Source organism: Rhipicephalus sanguineus, chromosome 11, assembly GCF_013339695.2.
Source record: "Rhipicephalus sanguineus isolate Rsan-2018 chromosome 11, BIME_Rsan_1.4, whole genome shotgun sequence".
NCBI lineage: Eukaryota > Metazoa > Arthropoda > Arachnida > Ixodida > Ixodidae > Rhipicephalus > Rhipicephalus sanguineus.
In genome coordinates, this window is record NC_051186.1 from 84904480 (window position 1) to 84914849 (window position 10370).

Below are 10370 nucleotides of genomic sequence, written 5' to 3' on the forward strand. Positions count from 1 at the left end.
TCACATTCATAGCTTAACCCACTCTAGTGTATTTAAATGCAAGCCGACACAATTCAACTTATTTCTTACTATATTCTTGTTTTGCTGGCTTCTCAACATTTGCTTCTGAGCTGTTGTTCGGCACAATGACTCTAGCTCTCCTAAGTTATATATCACGCTCCGTCATTTTCTGATACATGACTGCAGCAGTATAGTCATAGTTCATTATCTCATGGAGTGTTGAAGTGTACGAAGTTTCTTGACCGAAACAGTATTCCGATCAATGCAAAATAGCCAAATGAAGCTTCGTGTACCATGCGAACACGACGGATAAAAGAAAGAGTGTGTGCGGCACACGTTCACTTAACAGATACACTGAAGGGACAACTGTTTGTACAAGACACTATTACAAAGCTCCAAACATTATTTTTGATGGATGTACATAACAGTTCACAGCGATGTCACTGAATGTGTCATCAATAGTCGACACTAAGATGAAGAACTAAAATCTGGCTAACATTGGTAGGTTTGCAGTGATGTTGGGCCAGAACGGCCGGTGCTATCCATTGCGAAGGGTTGGGGGATGGGTGAAACATGAAAAGTCACAGTTTCGCCGCAAGGGCGAAGCAATGAGTGTGATAGCAAGAAATTGGAATGTCACACGAAGAACGACAAGCAACTCGAAACTGGCAGCACGCCGCTGAACTACAAAGAAGCGCGCTCGAAACGAACACACAGGTATACACAGGGCAAGCGCGAACTATCAACTGTCACAATTGTTACGTCTTTGTGTTTGACCAGCGCGCTGCAAGTGTCGACTGTACTGCGGCACGTGGAGTGACCCCTCTGCGTCTCTCGCCACGCGGTGGCGTGTGACGCGGGGTGTGGTCGGCGTTCTTTTTTTATTGCGATAGCAATTATACGGACAGCCTCGACGGGTTTTTGCCGTCGCCGTCATGTCCTTCCGTTATGAAGTCCAAATTGATAAGATCCCCCCGCGCATTCTATGTTCTACCGCGCGTAAATGCGCGCGAACGGGGGCGACGAACGCGGCCGAAGCAGAGAACAAACGAACCGGCCCATTTCTGTCGCTCGGAGGGTGCATGCGATAACATTACCCCGCTCGGGAGGCCTACCGTAGAAGCAGACCGGAAGCGCCCCGCCCGTATTTAACGATCACGAAAAGACACGAGGTGGGGGGTGGGGGGAGGGTTGTCACGCGAGCAGCCACTTTAACCTTTGAGTCTTAGGACGCGGTCGCGATCGCTGGCGCGCGCGCTATCTCGAAAGCCATCACAGCGGGCGGCTAGCTCGTATACCCTTCTACGCGCTGCGCTCTCAACGCGAAGTGATATGCGGAGAGCATCTTTCTCCGGAGCGGCCGTATTCTCTTACACCAGCGTTTTGTAGTTACGCGAGATCGGATACAAAACAGTTCACTACAAAAACAGTTCAGGATACAAACAGCCTCACTTCGTGTAACACTACAATTTGTTGCTATCGCATTCATTGCTTGGCCCTTGCGATGAAACTGTGACTTTTTTTTCGTTCCACAACGCGAGCGGTCGCGAGTGGGTACAAAAAAGGGCCTTTTTTTCGTGCGCGTCTCAAGGGCATTTTTAAATTGAAAGAAAATGTCGGAGCGTCGCGTTATATAGAACACGCTCAAGCTCCTCCGAGATCTGCGTACCGTTAGCGGTAAATGGTGTATATAAATAGCTCGCCGTTATAAAGCTATCGGATGCATGGCGCGTAGTATAGTTTTCTGGCGGTATAGTTGTATAGCGCGGCGCGCTGCGGAGCTAGAGGCCGCTGCTTCGATTGAGGGGTGGCTGGTCGGATGCTTCGGAATTTTTTTCTTCTAATTTCTTTGTGCCTTTCTATATATATACACACATATACATATACGGGACATGACTGCGACGGCGACGGCAAACATCCGCCGAGGGTGGCCATATAATTGATATCGCAATAAAAGGCAAGTCGTAGCATGTGACTCAGGTCAGGCCAAAACAGCAGATTTGACCCGCGCTTGCTGAAATGTTGCAAAAGTTACCTCAGCTTCCGTCAGCCAGATGAAGGGAGTGCTAAGACGCTTGCCTCCTTCATCTGCGATTATGACAGCTTCCTACATATGCCTTCCCGCTACTGTTTTTATTTCCTTGCAGGCAACATCTGCGCGGTCTGACAGGGATCAACGTTTGTGGGGCGCGAAGCCGCTAGGCTCTGTATGTAAAGAACCATACTCTCAAAAAATTCAGAAAATTTTGGAAAAAATGTTGTAACTACGAGCAAATAGTTAGTAACAGCAGCTGTTGCTACTTTTTTGGACTATTGCAAACTTATTGCTGCATTTTTACTATCTGCGTTAGCAGACACTTCGGCGTTGTAACGGTTATTACCTCATGCGTACCGTTACTAACTATTTGTCATGCACGTGTTGAACAAAACTGTCGTCACTACCTAGGCATTGTTGAGGCAGTACTACGCAAAATAGAGATAATATATTGTTCGTTTTAAAATGTTGATTAACAGTCCTACGCTACGTTACCTCGCAGGCCAAATAAAATTGCTCCATATGTAAAAAATTCGGCAGATCCCACGCGTCGTAACGCTTGGCTCAAAGCCATTAAACACAACACAGAAGTACTCCATGACTGCTTTGCATGAGACCGATTCCCACAAGGCACGGGATCTGCCGAATTTTTTTCATGTCATGACCCGACCGTCTTATACGTCAAATCCTCTTACCATCCTATGCCAAAATCAGTGTACACCAAGATAAGGGGGTGATCATGAGAGCACCCAGACGCAGGCGGCTAGATAGATAGAGAGATAGCTACGTAGAGAGAAACGCTCAAATTACCAAAGGTTCGCTTAGAAATGCTTCGCATTTAATATACGCGCATAACTTTAACTATTGATCCGAAAGTCTAGCTGCTCACAGACACCAGCTGCGTTCCCCAGAGGTAGGGCTATAAAGATTCCTGGAACCGCTTATGAATTATACGTGTCGCGTAGCCTTGGCGTTGTGTATTTATGCTGTTCTCATTCCTGACACTTTATGTATGATTACGCGATGTCATATTGCACTGTTGATGCTCGCGAATTTAACCGTTATAGAAACAGGCGATTCGTGAAAGAAATGATCGCTGTTACTAGGTTTTGTTTTAGGTAGTAACCATTACTACCTATATTTTACTACTTATCAACGAGAAGGTTAGTAACTGCTACGTATGGGCGTGTAACGGCGAGGGTAGTAACGGTTACTAATCTTTCCGTTACTAACTGCAGTTACTAACAGGGCAGTAACATATCTGACAAGCAGTTAGTAAACTGAAGTTAGTAAGTACTAAAACCCCTTTTTTTTGTATTCATGTGGGAGGTAGTGGCCAAGTACTACACCAGGGTGGCCAATCCTGCTCTGGTGACGGAGTGCATTGCTGGCTGTGGTCGCCAGTGAGGCTGCGCCCCAGGCCTTTTAACACAATTCCATCATCACGCGAGAGCAGTCCTGAGAGCACGGAGAGCAGAGTGGGTCAGGGAACAAACGGGGGTTAATGACATCATAGTCGAAATCAAGAAGAAGAAATGGATATGGGCCGGGCACGTAGCACGTCGGCAGGATAACCGGTGGTCATTAAGGGTAACTGACTGGATTCCAAGAGATGGTAAACGCGTGAGGGGGAGACAGAAAATTAGGTGGGTAGATGAGATTAAGAAGTTTGTAGGTATAACGTGGCAGCAGAAAGCGCAGGTCCGGGTTGATTGGCGGAACATGGGAGAGGCCTTTGCCCTGCAGTGGGCGTAGACAGGCTGATGATGATGAAAACCATTTTTTAAGAGTGTAGGCGTGAGCAGGGTTCCCATCGGGGAAGGCTCCCTTTTCCATTGGTCGAGCGCGAAAGAAAACAAGCTTTGTAATGGACGCAAAACTGAAAATGAAGCGACGGCATGCCTCTCACGACTGCCTGTCTTTGGTCCCCGGTTTTCCTGTAGTAAAGGAGCAAAGTAAACAGTTCTCGGAATGCAATATATCATCCGCCCTAGGCCAACGTTATCGTGAAAAACCTTGATGGCCACAACCTTGCATTTTAGACAACGATGGAACAGCTCCTACTGAGTAGAGGCACGAGGCATACTTGACGTCGCGTTTTTTCCATGTGTCAGTTAATCGCGTTTCGCGCGGCAGACCCACAAAACACCGTGTTTTTCCTATTAAGATATCGATTAGAAAAGATATCGAGACGCCGCATTTTTTTTTCTTGTTCTTGCCTCAAAGCACAGGCTTGTACTTACGGCTAGCGTGATGGCAGGATCTGTTATACAGGGCCTCGTGTCAAAATGGAAAGAAATGCATTCTCTTCTTACCTATTCAAAATAAAAATAAGTCGCCTACTTCCGCTTAAGGAACACATGAAAGTTTATTAAAACTTCTGAAATGAAACATAAGGCACATGATGAAGCCCAACGATCGACTACGTTTACTAATCTTTCTTTCATCTTGCGGAAGACATCTTCACATGCACGATATGGCCTTGGCCTGCGTCAACATGTGAATAACAAGTAATATAGCCAGGCTATGGAGTTTCAGTATACGCAATTAGGATCTGTAAAGGAAGCATAGAAGTGCAGCGCTCAGATTAGAAGAAAATCATGATGATGATGATGATGATGAGACCCTGGCGGAGACTTATTTCCCCCGGAAATGTTACAGTAGTCTCGTATGCTCTTCGACTTCACTAAATGAAATGTAAACAAGAAAAAGAACGAAAATGAAATTGAGCATAAATGAACTGTAAAATGCGAATATGATTCGCATTTTATTAAAATGTAAATATATAACCGCCAAGATGACAAAGAAACGAGTACCGCCGACGTGATGACTTCAAAAAACTAACCGTCGAAACGTGTGTGGAGAACGAGCGAAGATTAAGAGTATGCTTATAAAACGCAAAGCATTTCTAAACGAACCAAAGGCACTTTGACCGTTTCTATCTATCTATATATCTAGCCGGCTATGTCTTGGCGCTTTCGTGGTCGTGTCCTTTACTTTGTTATATACAAAAATTGACAGAGGAGTACGCGAGTGTAGAACGAACACATTTTGCAGGTCATGACATGAATAGCGTGACTTCCTTTCGCGTACGTCATGAAATCCTTTCCATGAGTCGCGTGTGGCACATACCCCCATACAGTTTCCCGTGGTATGCGAATATGCACCACAGGTGATTCACCGTCTATATCAAGCCAAACTTTCGAAATCTTAACCCAAAAGCCTCAAGGAGCCCCTGTCGCAGAAAACGCGGTGCCGGCGTCGGCGGCGTTGTCGATGGTTGAAATATCCCGATGGAAGCAAAGAATAAAAATTACAGCTCGAGCTGGAATCGAACCCAGGCACGGTGCATGACAGCCAAGCACTGTATCACAGAGCCACGCCAGTGCTTTAAATTGCTTCGGAATAATACCCAATACAAGCGTCATGACAATAGTGGTTGCAGTGTTGGCTATCTGTTTTTATTTAAATGTAATAAAGATTACATATGTAGACCTATGAGTCCGCAAGCTATAGTCGAGCGTCGCTCGAATGCGCCTGCGATCGCTACTTATGAAATGCACATTATCGCACCGTCGCGTGCACTTCGTGGCGATAAAACTGAATCTGTTCTAACCTGAGTGCCGACGTTACGTCGGGCCATGATCTACCCTTTACACGCCAGTGTAATCGGCGTGCGTGATAAGCACACAAGTGCGCACAACTACTCATATTATACAAATACGTCGATCTACCTCGTAACGTTGGGCTCAAAGCAAAACATTCGGCATAGCCAAGCTGCTCGCTGACTGTTTCGCATGAAATTGATTCCCACAATGCGTGAAATCTGCCTCATGTTTTTTTTTTTTAATGAGACCGTAACTTCGGACAACTTCTGTAATTCCTTTCATTATTTTGCAGAATTTTCGAGAGTACACACTGCACAAGAGCGCGCATTACATGTTTTGAGCAAAATGCTGTTGCGAAGTTTTCTGAGATTCCGTATACACTCCAATGAAGCAAAAACAGCAGGAATTGGTGCCACCAGAGAGTAAAAATTACCAGAAGTTGTTTGGTAGCATAAAAACCGGCTCTGCTTCGAGTGTTAGCGATCTTCATATTATCAATAGAAGTGTGCCAATAGTTAATCGAATACAAATTGGCGAGCGATGCACCGAATCGAATACTAGTACGAATCGAACACTGCTGGAATAGTTTTCGAATAGTAAGGCAGTTTTTTTTTTCTTATTCAAAAGTTTGCTGAAGGGCATACAGAATTAAACAGACATTTTGAAAACAACCCTAGAATTCCAGAACATTTTGTGTGAAGCAGATATTCGCAAACTGTAAATAAGAAACATCAAGATTACTTTTAACCGATAAAAAAGCCGCATTTATGTAAAAAGAAGTCAGCTTGTATACAACAGTGACTAGAGCCTTCATGAAATTTTATAACTGTAGGTTAAAATACAGCCGTTAATCCGGTATTCAAGGTGATATCTTCACCCCGACATTGAAATAAAATTAAGACATAAAAATTAAACATTGTTTCATGAAACCACATCACCATGAATTTTATGTTTACGATAGTGGATTGGGGCCACTTTCACCTTGGCGACACTGGTGTTATAAGAAAAAACGCCTTTATCTGGAGATCAATATAACGTTGATAGCCCTGTAAAAACTTGGGCTGCATGCATTCCGGTAATTCAATAATTAAAGCAAGAAAAATTATCCCTCGCTGTTCCTACATCTTGTTGCTTTGGGCTTTTTTCCGTCGCTGCTGATTATTCGAAAGCTATTCTATATTTCGTATATGAACTATTTGATTTGAGTATCATATCTAATATAACGCTATTCAATTCGTCATTCACATTTTCGAATATTCGCACAACCCTAGTTATAAAGCTGGCTGCAGCCCTTCCATGTGATGACCATCTCCGAAGCGTATCAGTACAACACACCTACCTAATAAAAAAATCTTTTTGTATCACTAACAAACATTCTGCATGCATCTACGAAGTGCAAGCCATGTTTTTGAAACAAACAATAGACGCTGAATTCATTACATGCCATGTAGTTTGCGCATTATCATGTTCTCAGCGGCCTTTCCTTTGAAGCAGGTGGTGACCAGTAAAGAACTAGCCTCTGCTATTTTTAATAGCTTGTTTCAAATATTGCCGTTCATCATATTAACTTTTTTATTTACTTCGTTCTGTTTTTATACGTCTCTATTTGTATGACGCGCCGCTAGCTACGCTTGTAACTACTGTTCAATAAATCTTTTCACTGCTTTTTTTCACCAATACTTTGTCGTTTGTTAATATCAACCGCTCAGCAGTTAGCGCTTCCACTGCACTTTGAATCGCAAGGCATCTGAAACATTCAACGTCCACGACGAAAAAGCACACGATCATCAGAAACACGAGAAGAGGACACACAACACAAGCACTCCGTGTTGTGCGTCCTCTTTTCGTGTTTCTGTTGATCCTGCGCTATTTTCGTCGACGATGTTGTACCAACGAGCCCAAATGAAAACTCTGCTAAACGTTCAAGCTTTACAGGGGTCATGTTGGTTGAATGTCGTGGCATTTCATTACGATGTGTTCAACAGCTTCCAGACTTATGTTGCGGTACACACTTCCTCCTGTTGTGAATATTTCCTCCGGCGTGCTTTTGACCCTGAGGCAGCCAGCTTTGGCTACAAATACCAACGCGCTATCCCTTGTGCGTACAGATTTTCCCTTCCGACTTTCCTTCTGCCGCCTTTGCGAATTTCTATAGTAATTTTTTCTCAATCGCGAGCATCCAATTTCCAGTCCCTGTTTCTCTATCTTTTGGACACTTCATACAAGTGATTGCCAACTTCTTCAATGTTTTCCTGCACTCCGTGCTCTCGCTTTTTAGGTACAGGTATTTTTGCGCTCTAGAGACGCCAATTTCATTTGATCCATATTCCTAAGTCTTTCTTGAAGAGTAATTTTACTCTGCGTTTCTCCCACCTCAAACGAACCCGAAGCTATATCAGCTTGCACGAAGTTTGTGAGCGCCCTGAAAGGTCGCAAGTCGATAAAAGCTTATTCAACCATGCGACGAAAATGAGAGATAAATGCACTGGGCGAAATGAAAATATACTTTCACTACGGAACCACCTCAAAAGGTTGAATTACTTGCAGCACGATACTTGAAAAATCTTTGGCAGGGCACACACGAAATCTTTGGCACGACACATGAATGCGCAGCGCGCCTAGCGTAAGGTTAATGTACCCGCGGCATGGGCTGCAAGTTAAAGAATAAAGTGAGCATTTCACTCAAGAATTGTAAGGCTTCTTGAAGTAAAGGAGTTTTAAATTAAAGTAGTTAAACACTTACCACAATGACAAATGCATCTATCGAATGTGCTACAGCAGCGGAGGGTGTAATAAACGCGGTTGCAGATGTATTGCCACGCTACGCTGCAAGACTGGTTTCGAGGCACTGAAAAGTCAGGAAAGAAGATGTCATGAAAAATTGTTATTTATAAACACTGAGACATATAAATGATAACTTATTTGTACATCAATTTGCAGTGAAGTCGGTTAACATTCTTAAATCGCTTGTGTGCGTGACACAATACTTGTTAATTTCTTTGCTCATATAGCGTGATTCTGCCTTGCCTGACTTATGAAACATTAAATAAAGCAATTCTGTGACCAAGATCGACTGGCATGTTAAATTTCTTTTTTTACTTTGAATGGCGTTAATCGGCGACACAAAGCGTGTATTACTTCCCTAAATGGCTCAGTGATGCATGCTGAGAGAAAAATCATGCATATTCTAAGGCTTCTTTTCTTCCTCAATGATTCTACAATTGCAAGAAGGAGAAACAATGGCTGAAGTTTAACTCCTGTAAACCTAGTTATCATGAGCGAAACGTTTGCGCGCTCCCTGCTCTTCCCTTCGCACGGCGAGGAGGAGAACTCAGAGAGGTGAAAAGGCGAGCCGACGAACAGAGCGTAGCGGAGGTAAGAGCGAAACGACCAAGGGCCGCATTTCGATTATCTAACGCCCGCAACTCCTCTAACGTTCGCTGTAGCCTCGTGCACAACTGCAACGCAACAACTAAATTTAGATCTCAGAGTGGCTCAGGGGTTTCTTTAAACCTTTGCCCGGTCACGTGGTACCGCAACGGCCAGGCCCTGATCTAGTGCTGTTGTGACGCCTCTCCCCAGCGGATGTCTCTCCTGCCTCTTGCGCAGGGGCGGCTCAAGGTCATTCCGACGCGATGAACAACCTTGGGAAACAAGAAGTACTAGAGCTTTCACTCTAGAAAAAGGCTATCAGAATATTTTATTCGAGCTAAGTTGCGCTCGTAAAATTCTTACCACATTGCTTGTAGCTGTTAGCGGACATTATGAGGCAATTGTATTTTGTCCCACGGAGGCAGTGCATCGGGGTACATAAGGCGGGACCTGTAGTGAAAAAGTGAAGTAAATTGCTGGAGGAATGTTATTAAGCTACCCTGATAAGTTTATACACAATTTAAAAAACTGTTTTTGCTTTTTGTCCGGCTTATCTGTCATCGCACACAAATATCGTGCACTTCCTTCGTGAAGAAAACGGCCCGCCGATACTTGTCACGAAGACTACGCCACACTGACGCACGCGTGACAAGAGCAACCTGAACGTTCTTCAATCACAGTACTACCGAAATGAAATGCGTATATAATAGATATATTTTAATATAAGGACAACGTAAGCAGTGTAAGTGTCAAACGACGCAAGTACCTGTATTTCGTAGAATGTAGTTGAATGAGTATACGTCAGTTCGGGAAGCTGAAGAACTTTTAAAAAAAAATTACTTTGATGAGAGTAATGACAGTTTGATCCATGCTCAATGCAAAAACCGAAGGGAGAGTTCTCTAAAGCGAACACAAGCAGCATTTTTTTTTTTTAGCAAAACACCGCGGCTACGGCCACCGGGCTTTGTGAGATGCTGAGCGAACGTGATGCCGTCATCATAGGCATGCCGCGTCATCCGCAACAGCAGCACGGTTTAAGCGTGGCTTCCGCTTCCGCAATTATCTCCGGCAACGGCGGCCAGCCGGAGCTAGTCCCGAAGGCCACGGTTGAAGATACGAGAGACGCTTGTTCATGTAGCCCTCGGCTGTTTGTCGTTATGACAGATATTGTCATCGAGATGCAGAAATTCTGCATACTTACTTGAGCCCCAGGTACATAAACGGCATTCTCGCAGTACGAATCAGTAGGTGGCGAGAACCTTCCGTCGGAGTGCAGCGTTGCTCCGCCGAAGAAACTAAGGTGGCGTAGTTCACTTCTGCGCCCACACTATCGGCGCGCTTGCGTGGGCGGAGCA